Source organism: Culex pipiens, chromosome 2 (genome assembly GCF_016801865.2).
Source record: "Culex pipiens pallens isolate TS chromosome 2, TS_CPP_V2, whole genome shotgun sequence".
Lineage (NCBI taxonomy): Eukaryota > Metazoa > Arthropoda > Insecta > Diptera > Culicidae > Culex > Culex pipiens.
Window position 1 is genome coordinate 192,251,942 of NC_068938.1, and position 7,830 is coordinate 192,259,771.

The following is a 7,830-nucleotide window of genomic DNA, read 5'->3' on the forward strand; positions in this document are numbered from 1 at the left end:
TTGATGCCAAAAATTGCGATTGAGAACGATCCGACTCATCCGAGAACTCGGCGGTTAGCCGAGGCGCTACAAACGGAAGAAAAAGATCGCAAACTAAAAAAAAATACTTCAGATCTAGAAAACAAAAGATTGTACTTGCCCCGTTCTTATCATCACAGGTAGAAAATCTCCCCAATCAAATTTCCCCAGAACGCTTCAGAAGCCAGAATGGCGGAACCAAACAGAAAACTAACGCGAAAGTCGTGAAAAGATGCCTCAGAAAACATTAGAAAAAACCACAAAATTACTCCAGAAACTCAAAAACGTATATTCAGGTTCGCATAATCCAGCTACAATTTATTTTAATTACAAAAAAACATCGGGTCCTACGGGATTCGATCCACTGATCTCTAGCATGCTAGTCCTACACGGTACCTCGGTACCACTCGAGAATTCCTGTCTCTCTACCTGACGGCAGTGCACTGCCTGGCTAGTAGTGTGCGTTGGCTTGGGGGGCGAAATTCATTCGGGGATCGCTATAATTCACTTAGGGGCTTGCGATCACGCAACATAACATGGGGGTGGCTTATGTTGCCCACTGGGTTGGCAGAAAAAGTGTTGGCCAACGATCGATCATGCGCATGTCGGGGGAAAAAGTACTTACACGACCATGGTTTTACGTGTGTTGTTGGTTGGCGATCCGGCGATCAGGTGGTGGCGCGCTTACAGCTTCGGCTACGGCGAGATGATTCCGCCGGCGGCTAACAGCAGACGGGTTGGCACTATCGGCGGGTGCTCAGCATCACTTCCGGTGTGCGGGGGCGCACAGGTGTGCAGCTACGAGGCTGCGATGTTGGCGTCGGTTGCGACGACGGCGCGGATGCGCGCGGGAACTTGGTGGTGTACCTAGGCCTCCACGAGGCCGTTCCGGTCCGGTCGGTTGGTGGTCGAGGGTTCGACCGCGGCGTGTGTTGACGGACGCCGCCCAGCTCGTGTGTTGACGGACGAGCTGCTTGGGGGTTCACCCCGGAACTTCGACCCCTTGGTGGAGTCCAAAAGCGCTGGGTTGTCGGTTGGAGTGGTCGCTCTGCTGCGGATGATGCCGGTTGCCACCTGTGCCGAGAAGATCGCCCAACCAATTCCCCAAAAATTAGCCAACGCACTACGGTAACCTCGATTAGCTACGTTACCTGGAGTGTCAGGGTTTCCACCTGATTCGCCACTACCCTACTCCTACTACCTAGCCGCGAGATCTAAAATAAATTGCAGGATTAACCTCTGCCACTGAGACACTTCCACGACTTTAAAACTACCTTCACTAAACGATACCAAAACGGTCCTTCGACCACTCCTGCTTCCTCCACGATCAGGGTAAAAGTGACCGAGTCGAAGTCCTAGAACCCTCAGTAGAGGTGCAATTAGAACAACTTCGGTTGTCTAGAACTCGAGCAACATTACAATTGCAATAATTGCGCGAGTTTAGCCGAAGCATCTCTTAAGAATTTGCAATCTCTGACTGCCGAACTGGAGTGCATCGACCTCCCGTTCGAGTCAAAAAAGTGCTCTTGTCGCAAACTTTAGCATCTGAAGATTCTTCCTTCTTGTGCGGATCTCATAACAGGTCAAGGCAAAGTATTTTGAAAGTCTCCCATAAGGGGTGGCGCTCAACCCATGACATAATTAGGTCGAGGCGTAGCGCGAGAAGATAAGCCAACCATAATTATGGCACGCTAAAATATTGGCGAATTCATCTTTTCTGTCTGCCGTTCTTACGGCAGAGGGTTGTACTGATGGTACTGCTACATCATTCCCTACTAAATTTTCGAAAATTTGATTGGTTTGGAACTGAAATTGAAAATTTCTTACCCAAAACCAATCAAATTTTCGAAGCTGAAATTTATCTGAATTTCTGAATAACATTTCGCTTCCGGGGTCATATAGGGTCATCGCCAGTGGCTCACTCTCTGTTTCCAGCACGTAATTTCAAAAACTACGCCTGCTACTAGACCATCAACGTGTTTAGACTCCGGTCTCCAGCAGAAGCTACTAAGAAAATCCAAAACTTCATATAAAATTCATTGAAATGAAACTATAATAATATCTACAAAACTTCGGCAAAAAATATGTACAAGAATAAAGAAGAGCTAAAAAATTATATTACATGAGGAAAGGATATCAAAAAACCGCAACTTCAAAAAAATTATCAAACAACAGCATAAATCTTCTGCTGATCTTGAACTGAATTACTGAAAAAAATTGAGAACTGACTTTGAAAAGGTATCCTGGTAGCTGGCATCGCAAACATTCTAACAATCATAAAAAAAAAACTCATCATAAAAACATACCCAAAAAAATCAGCAACGACCTTCTACCTCAGTGATAAACACCAAAAAACCAAAGAGTCGCTCTATTCAAACTATCACCTTAAGTGAAAAAATTAACCGACAAATTTAACGAGTGTTCAAACCTCAGAAGAAAATTTCCCAAGAAAACAGAACATCATCAAATTTGTCTTAAAAAAAATTGGTCTGTTCTAAACAACAGAAAACTACCTCGGGATAACCCCAAAAAAACGTTTCCATGAAGTTTAAAACTCAAATTCACAACAATCTCTAACATTAATTTGCATTAATTACGAAACTGTTCATGAAACAACAAAACATAAAAAAAATCTGCATTGACGTACCCCTCGTCCATACTGAATGAACAAGTGTTCATCTTCACGTTCACCCTGTTACCAGTCTACCAGTCAACGGGATGTAAACAAAGTGCGTGGAACAAAAAAAAATGTGTGTCGGGAAATTTGTGTTTTCTCGCGGAAAAAAAATGTGTTGATGCTAGGAAAACTGCTCTACTGGTAAAAGAAAACGAAAAGGAAAGTGAAATTTAATGTGTTGCTACTTGTGTTTGGCTGTAAAAAAGGTATTTTTCTCTTTTTTTATTTTCATGTGCAGACTGCAGAAGCCAGCCCAGAACCTGGACGAACTGGACCAAAATAACTGAAGAAACTAAAAATAGCGCAGATTCTTGTCGGCAAAGTAGAGTTTTCGCTCACTCTGCAACGTGATCTTGCGGCGCGAATGGAAAAAATACAATGTTTACCTACGACTAAATACAAAAGAGAAGAGATCAAGAAGAACTGCAAAGGAGAAAAGATCGGTAAAGCAAACTGCTCTACGTAAACAAAACTACTTTATCGACCATGATCAACACCAATTAGGAATTTTGCTGATATTATGGAAGCAACTCTCTACCTCCGATGGAAAAACTTACTGCGAGGGAAAATTCAATGAAAAAAAGGTAATTTGAGTGCTAATTAGCACAATTCACTAAATATTTACAAAAAACTAATGCCATAATGTGTCAGTTTTAGGTGAACAACAACCTGGACCACCACTGGAGAAAATTCATCAACAAATTATCAAAAAATGGAAAAATTCCAATCAAAAATGGAAAATATGTACAAAATGGAAAAGGATGGAAAATATTTACAAAAAGATGATAACAAGATGGAAAAGCTTCGAAAAAAACTTCAGCAAACAGCTGCACACTGTCCCCTGTGCAAAACCGTGAATAGTTTTCAAGTTTCCTAACAAAATTCAATAGAATAAGTACTAAAACTAGAATTAACGTAGGTACACTACTAACTAAACTTTTACTAACTAAATTATGTCTAAATATTTACAAATTTGTACAAATTCCGTCGTTTTGGCGTGAATTTTCGATGCTGTTCGGTCAATACGATCGTTTGGTACTCGCTTTACTTCTTTCGCCTGATTCAGGCCACGACTCATTCGATATCATCGTTTAGTCTCCCGTTAAACAGTCATGAATCGAGTTCACTACTCTGGGCCGGTCATCGACTTAACTCAATCTTATTTGTGGAATGAAAAGCTTTCCCGCGTTCAAGGGTTTCATTGATCGAATTAACCTCCCATTATCAAATCATCTGCCTCGACAGGTGTCAAAATCGGTGGATTTTCGTGGTTATAAATTTCCCATTAACGGTATTTTTGAAAATTCGTTCATTTTCGAACTTGTGGTCACTTTTGAATGGTGATAAAAGTTACATAGCTTGTTGGGTCATAATATTTACAAATTTAGTCAAAATCAGTCAGCAGATTTCAGCTTTTTCAGCTGGTCTGCGAAGTAAACTCCAATTCTTTTTCCCTCGCCAGTTTCCAACTCGTAGGTGTTGCTTCCCAGAACCTTCTTCACCACGCACGGCTCGTACTTAGGGGCCAGCTTCTTACAAAACCCTGCTCCTTTGTCGGACAGGTCGAACGTCTTCTTGAGGACCTTTTCCCCCACGGCGTACTTCGGGCAATTCGAGCTGGATCGCAGATTGTACTGTTTCGCGTGGCGCTGATACGCGGCCGCCAGGTTCACCTTCACGTCTTCGAACAGCTTCTTCCTCTGCGCTGAGACTTCCGTCTCCTTGGTCGCCTCCGGGGCGTGCGTGTCTCTGATCCGCGAGTACTCCCTTCCGTCTGAAACTTGGTCTCTTCCGAACACGATGAAATACGGACTGTACTTGGTCGAGTTGTGGACAGCGGTCCGGATCGCGGCCGCAATGGCTTGGATGTCATCCGCCCAATGCTTGTGCTCCTTCTTCAGCGTGGCTCGTATCGCCGTCGTGATGACCCTGTTCACGCGCTCCGTGTTGTTGACTTGCGGGTGGTAGGCAGGTGTCAACCAGTGCGTCACGTGGTACGATTCCAACAAACCCCTGAAAATCTTAGAGACGAATTGGGACCCGTTGTCCGTGAGAATGATCTCGGGTACGCCGAACAGTCGGAAGATCATGTTTTCGACAAAATCCGCTAGAGGACCGGCTTTGGCCTCTCGGAACGGTTGAACGAGGACGAATTTACTAAAAACGTCGGTCGCAACGAGAAGATAGGTGCAGCGGTTCTTTCCGGACGCGGGCAACGGCCCGATGTAATCGAGCGTCACGAATTGCCACGGGTACTCGACAGGCTTCTGCGATCCCATGGGCGGCGTGACGTTCACGTTTCCGGCCTTGCTGGTCTGGCACGGTAGGCACTCGCGACAGAACTTGCGGATCTGCTCGTTCATCTTCGGCCAGAAAAATCGCTGCTTGATGGCCGCCAGCGTCTTCTCGAATCCGAAGTGCGCCTTGTCGTGCTCCTGCTGGATGATCCCTCTCCTCTCCTCGGGCATCGGAAATTGCTTCCAAGCGAACCGTGGGTCCTGTTGCCGCGACGAGCTCTTGACGTACTTCATGATCCTTCCGTCGATCACCCGGTAGTCCGCGTACTCCGTCGGGCTGGACGCGATCTTAGCAGCGAGTTCCTCGTAGTCCGGATCGATCTGAAAAACGGCCAGAGACTCGATGGAACGCGACAGGCAGTCCGCGGTGATGTTGCTCTTGCCCTTCCGGTATTCAAGTTGGATGTCGTACGACTGAATGCGGAGAGCCCAACGAAGAAGTTTCGAGTTGCCGGACTCCGCCCCAATCTTGAACAACCACAACAAGCTGCGCGCGTCGGTGACCACCTTGAAGCGTGTCCCCTCGACGTAATGCCGGAAGTTGTCGATCGCTAAGAGTACCCCCAAACATTCCTTCTCAACAGCCGAATATCGTTTTTGCGTACTGCTGAGCTTTTTGCTGAAGTACGCGATAATTCGGGTTTCCCCTTCTTGTTCTTGGACCAACGCGGCTCCTACGGCGTTGTCCGAAGCGTCCGATTCGATCGTGAACGGTTTTGTGAAGTCCGGATTGGCCAGAATCGGCGCGGACGTCAGAACCGACTTCAGTTCGTTGAAACCTTTCTCCGCTTCTTCAGACCACGTAAACTTCTTCTTGTCCTTCTTCAGAAGATCCGTGATCGGCGCCGTAATGCGGCTGTACCCCTCGATAAACCTCTGGTAGAAGCCCGCGAGGCCCATGAGTCGCCGGATGTCCTTCACGCTCTTCGGCCGAGCGTAATCCAGGATCGGTTGGATCCGCGACTGGTCAATGCACACGCCTCGTTCCGTCAGCAGATAGCCCAGGTACATAACCTGCTTCCTGCAGAAACGGGACTTCTCAAGAGAGATCGTGAGACCGCCGTTGCGTAACCGTTCGGCCACGATTCGCAGCAACCGCAGATGCTGTTCCAGATCCTCGGTCGCGATCACTATGTCGTCGAGATAGACGAAGACCTGCGGCTGAAGGTCGAAACCTATGACCTTGTTCATAAGCCGGCACATAGTGAACGGTGCGTTGGTCAGACCAAACGGGCAGACCTTAAACCGGAACAACCCCTTGGATGTCCGAAAAGCCGTGAAATTCCTACTCTCCTCCTTCAACGGAATCTGGAAGTAAGCGTCCTTCAAATCAATAATCGAAAAGTACTTCGCGCGGCCCAGCCGGTGAAAAATATCCTGCATATTTTGCATCGGATACGCGTCCTTGACCGTCATCGCGTTGATCCGCCGTGAATCGAGACAAACCCTGATCTTGCCGTTCGATTTCCGAACCGGCACCAACGGGTTCGTCCACTCGGAGTAACACTCCTCGATGGCGTCGAGCTCCTTGAACCGCTCGATCTCCGCGTCGATCTCTTTCTGGATGAAAGGCGAGCACTTGTAGACGGGCTGGTTCCTCGGCTTTGCTTCCTCCTTCAGGATGATCTCGTGCTGGATTAAATGTGTGCGTCCTAGCTTCCCGGGCGCGGTGAACTCGAAATCCTTGACGACTTCGATCAGTTCCGCCCGCTCTTCCGGCGTCAGCTCGTGTTCCGTCTCGATGCTCTCGGGAGCTGGTTCGCCAGGCGTGTCGAACGCTGGAATGTCCAGGGTATCGTCTGGCTCTTTCTCGTCGACCTTTGGAAGCTCACCAGACGGTTCGATGTTAAAACAGAGTTGCGTTTCGGTCACGATGTCTAGCGTTTCGATGGACTCTGGTCCGTTGCCAACGTCGATCATCGGCTGGATCTTAAAGCTCTCCCAAAAGTCGGCACCTAGAATAAGCGACCTGGAAATCTGCGGGACAATAATCGTTGGGATAATACGCGTGATGTTCTTGTAGGTAAACGGAATGTTCAAAAAGCCTAAACATTTGTACTCCGTGCCATCTGCCGTGCTGACTTTCACCGCTGCGGGCTGGATCTTCAGGCCGTATTGCTCAGCTAAGCTCGGCGAGTTGATCACGCTGATCCCAGCGCCCGAATCCAGCAGCGCTTCCATCTCGAGGTCGAATATCTTCACGCGGATGTGTGGACATTTGGTCACACTCACGCGGATGTGGTGTACTCTTAAAAGTGGGTCAAATTCAGTAGGATTTGTTCTTGCGTTGGGAATCAATTCAGGTTGGGGGTTGCTAGGATTCCCTTTCTTGCACCCCGAAATTAGTTTCCCTGATTGTTCCGGCTGCTGAACTGGAAGTTTCTTGTCGCGCATCTTTCGCAACACGTGATAGTTCGGCCTAGGTTTCCGCAACCATAGCAGAAGATCACCTTGGGACGCGAACACTCTCTCCAGATGTGGCCCTCCTCCAGACAGTTCCAGCACTTCACAACGCCGGATGGTTCACCGTTTCCGCCGTGACTTAGGTTGTGTCGTAGCTGTCCTTGGTGGTTTGGGTTCACCTGATTCCGTTCCGTCCTCTGATGCTGCGGAGGTTGCTGCCGGAACACGTTTTCTCGCTCTCCTTCTTGCTCGGGTTGTTCTCGCCGTCTAGCCGTGTACCGGTTGTCCCTCGCCTGACGGGTTCGTACCACGTTTACATCCGCCGACGCCTCAGAATCGTTCTCGCTCTCTTCAACGTCCACGTTGTTCACCATCCTTTGGTGAGCTATTTCCCCGGACGGATTCAAGCTCGTGTCCACAGCGTCGATCCGTTGA

The 7,830-nt window shown here is 47.9% G+C and overlaps 1 long non-coding RNA gene across 1 annotated transcript; it reads right to left on the reverse strand.

Moving 5' to 3' along the window:
* Positions 1–536: 536 nt before the first annotated feature.
* Positions 537–2,232, reverse strand: LOC120414048 (uncharacterized). Its single transcript, XR_005605021.2, has 3 exons — positions 1,293–2,232; positions 1,170–1,232; positions 537–1,092 (listed from the first exon to the last, which is right to left on the reverse strand). It is a non-coding gene; the product is annotated as an uncharacterized LOC120414048 (long non-coding RNA).
* Positions 2,233–7,830: the final 5,598 nt, after the last annotated feature.